This window comes from Cervus canadensis, chromosome X, assembly GCF_019320065.1.
Source record: "Cervus canadensis isolate Bull #8, Minnesota chromosome X, ASM1932006v1, whole genome shotgun sequence".
NCBI classification, from domain to species: Eukaryota; Metazoa; Chordata; class Mammalia; order Artiodactyla; family Cervidae; genus Cervus; species Cervus canadensis.
In genome coordinates, this window is record NC_057419.1 from 53,562,942 (window position 1) to 53,573,580 (window position 10,639).

The 10,639-nt window shown below is 44.9% G+C and overlaps 1 long non-coding RNA gene across 1 annotated transcript; it reads right to left on the minus strand.

Moving 5' to 3' along the window:
* Positions 1 to 6,220: 6,220 nt before the first annotated feature.
* Positions 6,221 to 10,405, minus strand: LOC122435016. Its single transcript, XR_006267549.1, has 2 exons — positions 8,313 to 10,405; positions 6,221 to 6,533 (listed from the first exon to the last, which is right to left on the minus strand). It is a non-coding gene; the product is annotated as an uncharacterized LOC122435016 (long non-coding RNA).
* Positions 10,406 to 10,639: the final 234 nt, after the last annotated feature.

Below are 10,639 nucleotides of genomic sequence, written 5' to 3' on the forward strand. Positions count from 1 at the left end.
TTAAAAAGAATTCATTTGAATCAGTTCTAATGAGATGGATGAAACTGGAGTCCATTATACAGAGTGAAGTAAGCCAGAAAGATAAAGACCAATACAGTATACTAACACATATATATGGAAGTTAGAAAGATGGTAACTTTAGGGTTATATATGCAAAACAGAAAAAGAGACACAGATGTACAGAACAGACTTTTGGACTCTGTGGGAAAAGGCGAGGGTGGGATGTTTCGAGAGAACAGCATCAAAACATGTATATTACCTAGGGTGAAACAGATCACCAGCCCAGGTGGGATGCATGAGACAAGTGCTCGGGCCTGGTGCACTGGGAAGACCCAGAGGAATCGGGTGGAGAGGGAGGTGGGAGGGGGGAGCGGGATGGGGAATACATGTAAATCCATGGCTGACTCATGTCCAAAACCACTACAAATATTGTAAAGTAATTAGCCTCCAACTAATAAAAATAAATGGAAAGAAAAAAAAAGAAGTGCAAAAAAAAAAAGAAAAAAAACAAGAAAGCTATGGTACATATACAGAATGGAATATTACTCTGCTATTAGAAAGGTACACACTGGAATCAGTTCTAATGAGATGGATGAAATTGGAGCCCATTATACAGTGAAGTAAGCCAGAAAGATAAACACCAATACAGTATACTAACGCATATATATGGAATTTTAAAACATGGTAACAATAACCCTATATGAAGGACAGAAAAAGAGACACAGATGTATAGAACAGACTTTTGGACTCTATGGGCAATGGCGAGGGTGGGACGATCTGAGAGAATAGCATTGAAACATGTATATTATCAAGTGTGAAACAGATCGCCAGCCCAGGTTGGATGCATGAGACAAGTGCTCAGAGCTGGTGCACTGGTAAGACCAGAGGGATGGGATGGGGAGGGAGGTGGGAGGGGGGATCAGGATGGGGAACACATGTAAATCCATGGCTGATTCATGTCAATGTATGGCAAAACCACTACAATATTGTAAAGTAATTAGCCTCCAACTAATAAAAATAAATGAAAACAAACAAACAAACAAATCTGGCTTCCTCAGAGTGTATGCCCAGCAGTGGGTCATATGGCAGTTCTATTCCCAGTTTTTTAAGGAATCTGCACACTGTTCTCCATAGGGGCTATACCAGTTTGCATTCCCACCAACCATGGAAGAAAGTTCCCTTTTCTCCCCACCCTCTCCAGCATTTATTGTTTGTAGACATTTTGATGATGGCCATTCTGACCAGCGTGAGATGATACATCATTGTGGTAGTCATTTGCATTTTTCTAATAATCTATGATACTGAGCATCTTTTCATGTGCTTATTAGCCATATGCATGTCTTTGGAGAAATGTCTGCTTAGGTCACTTGCCTACTTTTTATTGGATTGTTAATTTTTTTTATATTGAGCCACATGAGCTGCTTGTATATTTTGGAGATTATTCTTTGTCAGTTGTTTCATTTGCTATTATTTTCTCCTGTTCTGAGCGCTGTCTTTTCACCTTGCTTATAGTTTCCTTTGTTGTTCAAAAGCTTTTAGGTTTAATTAGGTCCCATTTGTTTATTTTTGTTTTTATTTCCATTACTCTGGGAGGTGGATCCTAGAGGATTTTGCTGTGATTTATGTCAGAGAATGTTCTGCCTGCATTTTCCTCTTAAGAGTTCTGTAGTTTCTGGTCTTACACATAAGTCTCTAACACATTTTGAGTTTATTTTTGCATATGGTGTTGGAAAGTGCTCCAGGTTCATTCTGTTATACGTAGTTGACCAGTTTTCCCAGCACCACGCGCTGAAGAGACTGTGTTTTATCTATTGTATATTTGTGCCTTCCTTGTCAAAGATAAGGTGTTCATAGGTGAAGGGACTTATCATTGAACTTTCTGTTTTGTTCCATTGATCTATATTTCTGTCTTTGTGCCAGTACCATACTATCTTGATGACTATGGCTTTGTAGTATAATCTGAGTCAGGAAGGTTGATTCCTCCAGTTCCATTCTTCTCTCTCAAGATTGCTTTGAGCATTCTGGGTCTTTGGTATTTCCATAGAAACTGTGAAGTAACTTGTTCTAATTCTGTGAAAAATACCATTGGTAGTTTGATCAGGATTGTGATGAATCTATAGATTGCTTTGGGTAGAAGTGTCATTTTCACTATATTGATTCTTCACTCCAAGGATGGACTGGTTGGATCTCCTTGCAGTCCAAGGGACTCTCACGAGTCTTCTCCAACACCACAGCTGAAAAGCATCAATTCTTTGGCGCTCAGCTTTGTTTATAGTCCAACTCTCACATCCATACATGATGACTGGAAAAACCATAGCCTTGACTAGACGGACCTTTGTTGACAATGTAATGTCTCTGCTTTTTAACATGCAGTCTAGGTTGGTTATAACTCTCCTTCCAAGGAGTAAGCGTCTTTTAATTTCATGGCTGCAGTCACCATCTGCAGTGATTTTGGAGCCCCCAAAAATAAAGTCTGTCATTGTTTCCCCATCTATTTGCCAAGAAGTGATGGGACCACATACCATGATCTTAGTTTTCTGGATGTTGAGTTTTAAGCCAACTTTTTCACTCTCCTCTTTCAGTATCTTCAAAGGAATCTTTAGTTCTTCTTCGCTTTATCCCATAAGGGTGGTGTCATCTGTTTATCTGAGGTTATTGATATTTCTCCCAGCAATCTTGATTCCAGCTCGTGCTCCCTCCAGCCCAACATTTCTCATGATGTACTCTTGTTTTAGAAAAGGCAGAGGAACCAGAGATCAAATTGCCAATATCCCCTGGATCATCGAAAAAGCATGAGAGGGGCGCTTCTTCCTGCCTGGGGGCGGGGAGCAAGCGTGCTGCCTGCAGCCTCCCTCCCTCTCCCATCGCCCGCTAGTCTGCGTGTCCACCACCTGCATCATCTCCGCCTCGCCCTGCCCAGATGTAAGGGGCCAGATGTCATGCTTGGGTGATTGTAGGAACAGAGGCAGCACACGTGGAAGAAGTCTGCAGAGTACTGTCATCCTGAGAACACAGGCCTTCCTAGTTCATAATATTTTAGGGGAAGGTTCTAAACTCTGTCCAAACGAGGAGGTTATACTGGGACATGGAAGACTTTATCATCATGTATGTTCACATAGATGCTGGATGAAAATTTTTCATTGGGAATCTGTGGATGTGATGATTAAATTTAGGTTGGAGGTGCCCTGAAAAGAAACTATTTGATAGTTTTCAGGAATGAAAGCAGTGAGAATGAACAAATTCATAAATTAGGGTTTTATTTATACTACATAAAGCTTATGTTTCTCATTACATCTGGCAGAACTCATCAACTGATAGAAAATGTAACACTATTCAAATGTACTTTCTTTTACTTATGCTTACAAATACCCTTAAATCAAATCAAATATTCAAACTTCAGTCTTGTTTCCAGTCCAAGCTAGGATGCTAAGCCTATATGTTTGGTTCACTCCCCCTACCGATTATTTACTATAGCAATCAAGAGAAATTATTTACATCACTGCTGGAAATTGAGAAGGGTGCTAACAGTATTCATGAAACCTTCAACTTTTCAGCAGCAGGTAATATGATTAAAGCAGAGCCACAAAGCATTTTTCATTCACTGAACATGGAAAATGTGCCCCTTGGGAGCCAGGGTCTCCCAGGAATGAGGATCAACTCTGGGCCCGTTCAAAGCAAGGATGCTGAGCTACCCAGAGGATGCCTGTGTTAAGTGAAGAGAGGGGCGCTGCTGCTTAGGCTGCAGCAAGGCATTCATATAAAGGGAAGTATGAAGCCAAAAGAACAATTCTTAGCTATACTTTTATTACTGAATCCATGTATTTACTGCAAGAGAATGTGCATTCAGAAATATAACATATATCTTTCATTTTTTATGAAAAGGTATTTACATTAATGGATACAAAGTGGTATGAAAAGAACTGTGTCTGAGATTATCGGTACTTCAATTTTTCTTTTGACTGCTTTTTCTGTAATGAATGGCTTTTGTAATAACAAAGTTTAAAAAATTAGCCCCAGCAATAAAACTAGGAACAGATTTTTAAAAAAAGAAAAAACAAGAGATTTCCAGAAAAACAACTGTTTCTGCTTTATTGACGATGCCAAAGCCTTTGCCTGTGTGGATCACAATAAACTGTGGAAAATTCTGAAAGAGATGGGAATACCAGACCACCTGACCGACCTCTTGAGAAACCTGTATGCAGGTCAGGAAGCAACAGTTAGAATTGGACATGGAACAACAGACTGGTTCCAAATAGGAAAAGGAGTACGTCAAGGCTGTATATTGTCACCCTGCTTATTTAACCCATATGCAGAGTCCATCATGAGAAACGCTGGGCTGAAAGAAGCACAAGCTGGAATGAAGTTTGCGGGGAGAAATATCAATAACCTTAAATATGCAGATGACACCACCCTTATGGCAGAGAGTGAATAGGAACTAAAAAGCCTCTTGAAGAAAGTGAAAGAGGAGATTGAAAAAGTTGACTTAAAGCTTAACATTCAGAAAAGTAAGATCATGGCATCTGGTCCCATCACCTCATGGGAAATCAATGGGGAGACAGTGGAAACAGTGTCAGACTTTATTTTTTCGGACTCCAAAATCACTGTGGATGGTGACTGCAGCCATGACATTAAAAGATGCTTACACCTTGGAAGGAAAGTTATGCCCAACCAAGATAGCATATTAAAAAGCAGAGACATTACTTTGCCAACAGAGGTCCATCTAGTCAATGCTATGGTTTCTTCAGTGGTCATGTATGGATGTGAGAGTTGGACTGTGAAGAAACCTGAGCGCTGAAAAATTGATGCTCTTGAACTGTGGTGTTGGAGAAGACTCTTGAGAGTCCCTCGGACTGCAAGGAGATCCAACCAGTCCATCCTAAAGGAGATCAGTCCTGGGTGTTCATTGGAAGGAATGATGCTGAGGCTGAGACTCCAGTACTTTGGCCACCTCATGAGAAGAGCTGACTCACTGGAAAAACCCTGATGCTGGGAGAGATTGAGGGCAGGAGGATAAGGGGACAACAGAGGATATGATGGCTGGATGGCATCACCGACTCGATGGGCATGAGTTTGAGTAAACTCCGAGAGCTGGTGATCCACAGCGAGGCCTGGCATGCTGCTATTCAGGGGATCGCAAAGAGTCGGACATTGCTGAGCGACTGAACCGAACTGAAGTGAAGTCTGCATAGAAGTTAAATATGCAGGGTGACAATATACAGCCTTGACGTACTCCTTTTCCTATTTGGAATCAGGCTGTTCGTCCATGTCCAGTTCTAACTGTTGCTTCCTGACCTGCATACAGGTTTCTCAAGAGGCAGGTCAGGTGGTCTGGTATTCCCATCTCTTTCAGAATTTTCCACAGTTTATTACGATACACACAGGCAAAGGCTTTGGCACAGTCAATAAAGCAGAAATTGATGTTTTTCTGGAACGCTCTTGCTTTTTCGATGATCTAGCGGATGTTGGCAATTTGATCTCTCGTTCCTCTGCCTTTTCTAAAACCAGCTTGAACATCTGGAAGTTCGCGGTTCATGTATTGCTGAAGCCGGGCTTGAAGAATTTTAAGCATCACTTTACTAGCGTGTGAGATGAGTGCAATTGTGTGGTAGTTTGAGCATTCTTTGGCCTTGCCTTTCGTTGGGATGGGAATGAAAACTGACCTTTTCCAGCTCTGTGGCCACTGGTGAGTTTTCCAAATTCGCTGACGTATTGAGTGCAGCACTTTCACAGCATCGTCTTTCAGGATTTGAAATAGCTCAACTGGAATTCCATCACCTCCACTAGCTTTGTTCATAGTGATGCTTCCTAAGGTCCACTTGACTGCACATTCCAGGATGTCTGGCTCTAGGTGAGTGATCACACCATCGTGATTATCTAGGTCGTGAAGATCATTTTTGTACAGTTCTTCTGAGTATTCTTGCCACCTCTTCTTAACATCTTCTGCTACTGTTAGGTCTCTACCATTTCTGCCCTTTATTGAGTCCATTTTTGCATGAAATGTTCCCTTGGTATCTCTAATTTTCTTGAAGAGAGCTCTAGTCTTTCCCCTTCTATTGTCCAAGGGGTCTTAAAGAACCTGACAAGACTGAGCAACTTTCATTTCCATGCCACTTAAACATTTTCAAGTCAAAACTCACTGTCATAATAAAGTTCTATTTAAATACTACAGTTCCTCTAGGATCAGAAGCAAGACAAGGAACTCACTCTCTCCACCATTATTCAATACATCAGCATATATTATTTTATTGTAATTTTCAGTGTCAATGGGTTTGTTCAAAGTTTTCACAAAGGGCTGTCTGAAGGGCTCAGAAGAGGTTTGAACCAGCCAATCTGTGCAAGCAGAGAAAACTATGAGGTGCTGCTTAGGGCAAAAGGTTTCGTGGCATTTTTTTTAACCGCGAAGGGCGGAGGAGAAACAGGATGGTTACACTTGGAGCAACACTGCCATCTACAGACCACAGAAACCAAAACGCCACAAGCCCAGAAGAAAAGCCAACGTTTTTCTTGGATTTTCGCGGAGAGGACTGGACACCCTAGATGCGGAAGTTAAGAGGGATTCCCATGAGGACCAGAGAAAGGAAGGCAACCACTCAAAGTGGCCCGGCCAAACTACCCGTGGAACGCGGACTCCAGAGGCTCGCGGAGCCAAGGAAACACGGGCAGGAAGTCAGGCAGTCTCAGAATTCCGGAGCTTGGTGGGCATGGCTGCGCTCCGATTGGCTGGTTCTGGGCCTGCGCGGAGCAACCCAGTGAGGCCCCTGACAGTCTCCGGGGACCGGTTGAGAGTTCTCTCTCCGACCCTGTTTCAGAGTCTTCACTGAGGAACCTGACCGTGTATGTCCGGGTCCTGTCGCCCACTGCCGAAGCCCCACAAGTGCGGAACCCGTACAAGTCCCTGTATTTCTCCTTCCGCCCACCTCAGGCCTGTGAACGCGTTCCTCCCGTGTTATACTCACTGTTCCCTCCGCTCTCACTCTTCTGATCGTCCTCAGTGCCCACGAGGCTCCCACGGTCGCCCCGGAGACTCTCAGTCCTCGTCGATGTTCCCCTCGTCCCCACCCGAGCATCCCCCTGCCCACGGTCTCCCCGCCCCCGCCCCCGGCCCCGGGCATCAGGAAAGACCGCGCCCCTCATGGTCTGCTGTTTCTAGCCTTCTTCCCTCTCATCACCCTCAACACGCTGTCCTGTCCTCCAGCTCCCTAGCTCTAGGGCCAGTGCACGGATAACAGAACATCCTGGAAACGCTCACCTCTACTACCAAACGACCTTCCATACCTTCCGCCAGGCCCCTCCCCGATCGGATTGGCTCCTTGCAGACTCCTGACTATTCACTCCCTGCCTGTGTCTGAGCACATGAGCGTTGAGGAGCAAACTTTACAACTTTACATAAGTTTTTTATCTTAAACCCGTGGCCAGCTGTTCGTTTTCACTCTCAGCTACCTACACTACTACACTACACAGTAGTAACCTTCCTCCATCATAATGACCACCAGCCCAACCTGCCAATAATTCGTGGAGAAGAAAGAAGCAACTCCGTGGGACTTCTAAAGTCTCCCAATGCCAAAGTGCATGTTTCTGCCCTGGCAGTCTGCTGCCCATCTGCCCGAGTGCTCCTGACTGCACCCAGCCCCTCACCTCTGCCGGGATCCCATCCCTTGCACCTTCCCAGGGACTTCCAACCTGCAGTTATCACCCCTCTCACCTGAACCAGGACCTGCTCCCTCTACATCGCAGCGTTCCACAACACAGGGGGAAACCGACCCTCTTCTACCACCCTCTTCTGCAGCTACTGGCACATCACAGGTTGCCCTCCAAAAAAAACCTGTTTCAAATTCTGCTGAGATATTCTCTACTCAGCCCCCTTCCATGAAGCTTTTGTCCCAGTCACTGCACTGTAACTGGCCTTGTCAAACCCATCATTAAAATCCATACTTCCTGATCCCGCACACTCTCCAGTGCTCATCTTGGCCAACATCTCAGGCACCTTTGGCATACTTGACTCTTGTGTTCTTTATCCCTCTGTTTTTATATTTCAGGGGCGTGGGGCTTATGTGACACCAAAGTATCATAACTGTACTTGACAAGGGACACATTCTACCCTATGCCCCCTTTGCCCAGGATATTGTATGGGTAGTCTTGGGTCAAATGAAAGAGAAGCCAAAGAAAAGAGCGTCCCAGTCACAGCGGGGGAAACGGCCCACAGAGGCAGTGGAAGGCAGAGGTGAGAGGGCTCAAACAAGGGAGGTGTGACAAGAAATGAATAGGAACACCAGGGAAAGGAAGATTCCACCCCATTCACACTTGGGACTCACAGGGGGCACACTGCTCAATGACCCAATGTTGTCTTTGGGCATATGGGTGGCTGTCGTTTAGGAATTTCGTTTTCTGGAGCTGATCTTGGTGCCTGCTTTGCTGCAGGTGAGATCCAAGGCAGGGCTCTGCATCACCTGAGGGAGAAATGTGGAAAGGGACTGAATCCAGACAAAACCTAAGCAGGCAATGGGCTAGGAGACCTTGCAGCTGAGGCTGAGGAGTGGACATCCCTGCCCAGGGATGGGCTGGACAATGAGACCCAGATTCAGAGGGGTCTGCAGATGCCAGCAGAGTGGCTGAGGCTCAGTCAGCCAGGGAGCACTGGATCCACAGCAAGAGGAGGGAGACAGAAATGCAAGTTTCACCACCCCCACCCACGGGCGGTGCAGGTCAGCATCAACAGGTGGAGCCAGGAGAGGACAGTCATCTTTCCCTCAGGGACCGCTGAGGCCACTGTGAGGAACAAAGGTATGCTGTATTATAGACGACCACTCCCACATTACCACAAGCCTTTTAAGTGACACATATCCCTGCTCCATGGCTGAAAGAAGTAGAGAGCATTTTCACCAGAATAGACTGAGCCTTTGTATCTATGGACATTCAGATGGTTGCATGCAACCACACTTTAGAAGTCAGAAGAACTTCAATAGGAGGTTTTCTGGTTATTAACCAGTATGAAGGGTGAACACTCATGAGGAAGATCAGATCAGCCAGGGAGAACAAATACACTAAAGTGTCCGTGGATTCTGAGGAACATACATTGAGACTGTCATCTCAGCACCCATGCCCCCCACCACCACCCTGGCTCTTCCTGTGACCATGGGTCCCAGAGGCAGAGTGGGGCTAAGAGGGAGAGGAAGGTCTTCCTGGAACGCCAATGCTGCTTTGAAACCACCACTCTCCCTTCACCTCAACGTGAATACTCACCTGTGAAGACCATTCCAATTCTCCATTCTGTCTTCTAGTCAACAGTCCTGATGATTCTTTTGGAACTGGCATCCTGGTCTCTTTGGTTTGGAGAACAGAAAATAGCATACCCTGCAAGCACACAGACCTCTACTTCCAATACGCTGCGTCTTTGATTCCTTTCAAGCCATGCTTCTTGAAAGTACAGACTCCAGGAGCATCCTTAGCTGGTTACCTCTTGATTCCTCCTCTGAGTACCCATCCACAGAAGAGCCCCTTGCTAACGCATCCCAGGAGCTCCATGGGCCAAACCGTAGTACCCGTTGCTGTATTGGCCACAGACACATTCTGTCTTCAAAAAGACTTTCCTTGGTCAGAGTCTCTGACAGAAGCGCATCCTGGCTTTCCTCCTCCCTCTCAGTCCATTACTTCTAAGACTCCTTGTCTGTCCATTTACTTTAACCCCCTCCTAAATCTTGGTTTTGCTTTCCTCTGGTTTCCCACCTCTGCCCTGTGCTCTTCCATTCTACACATAATCCTTGGGTGACCACGTCACCCCCCACAGCTTTTACCCATCTGACTTGTTTTCATTAGTATCCCTCTATGCTGATGGTTTTTCCTATCCCCAGATCTACCAAAACATCCCAACGGGGCCCCACTTCCACCACAGGCTGAGACGTATAGGCCATCTGCACTCAGATGTCCCATAAGCACTGCAGACCTGCTAGTAGCCCCAGGCCAATGTTCCCTGGGGTGTCTCATGGATGGGCAGGCCCAGGCACCCTCTCGTCTGATTTCCCTCTCTGTAGATTTGCCCTTTCTGGGCATTTCATATCAACGGACTCCTGCAGGAAGTGGCCTTTTGTTTCTGGGTTCTTTCACTTAGCGTAATGCTTTGCAGGCTCACCCACGTGACAGCAGAAAGCAGAAGTTCATCACTTTTCATCCATTTATGCTATTCCACCATATGGCTACATACAGAATACTTTGTTTACCACTCTCCAGCTGACTGGAATCTCTCCATGTGTCAGAGCCCAGAGAGCTGCACACCCAAGGACAAGCAGGCCAGGAATTCCCTGGTGGTCCAGTGATTAAGAATGTGCCTGCAATATTGTAAAGTACTCTCCAACTAATATAAAGAAATTAGAAAATGTAAAAAATGTGCCTGCCATAAAAAATGAATGCACAGAAATCCATTGCATTCCTATAAAATAATAAGGAAAAATCAGAAAGAGTAATTAAGGAAACTATCCCATTCACCATTGCAATGAAAAGAATAAAATACTTAGGAATAATTGTATGAAAAGAAACAAGAGACCTGTATACAGAAAACTATAAAAAAAAAAACTGATGAAAGAAAACAAAGATGACACAAAGATGGAGAAGTGTACCATGTTCTTGGATTGGAAGAATCAGTACA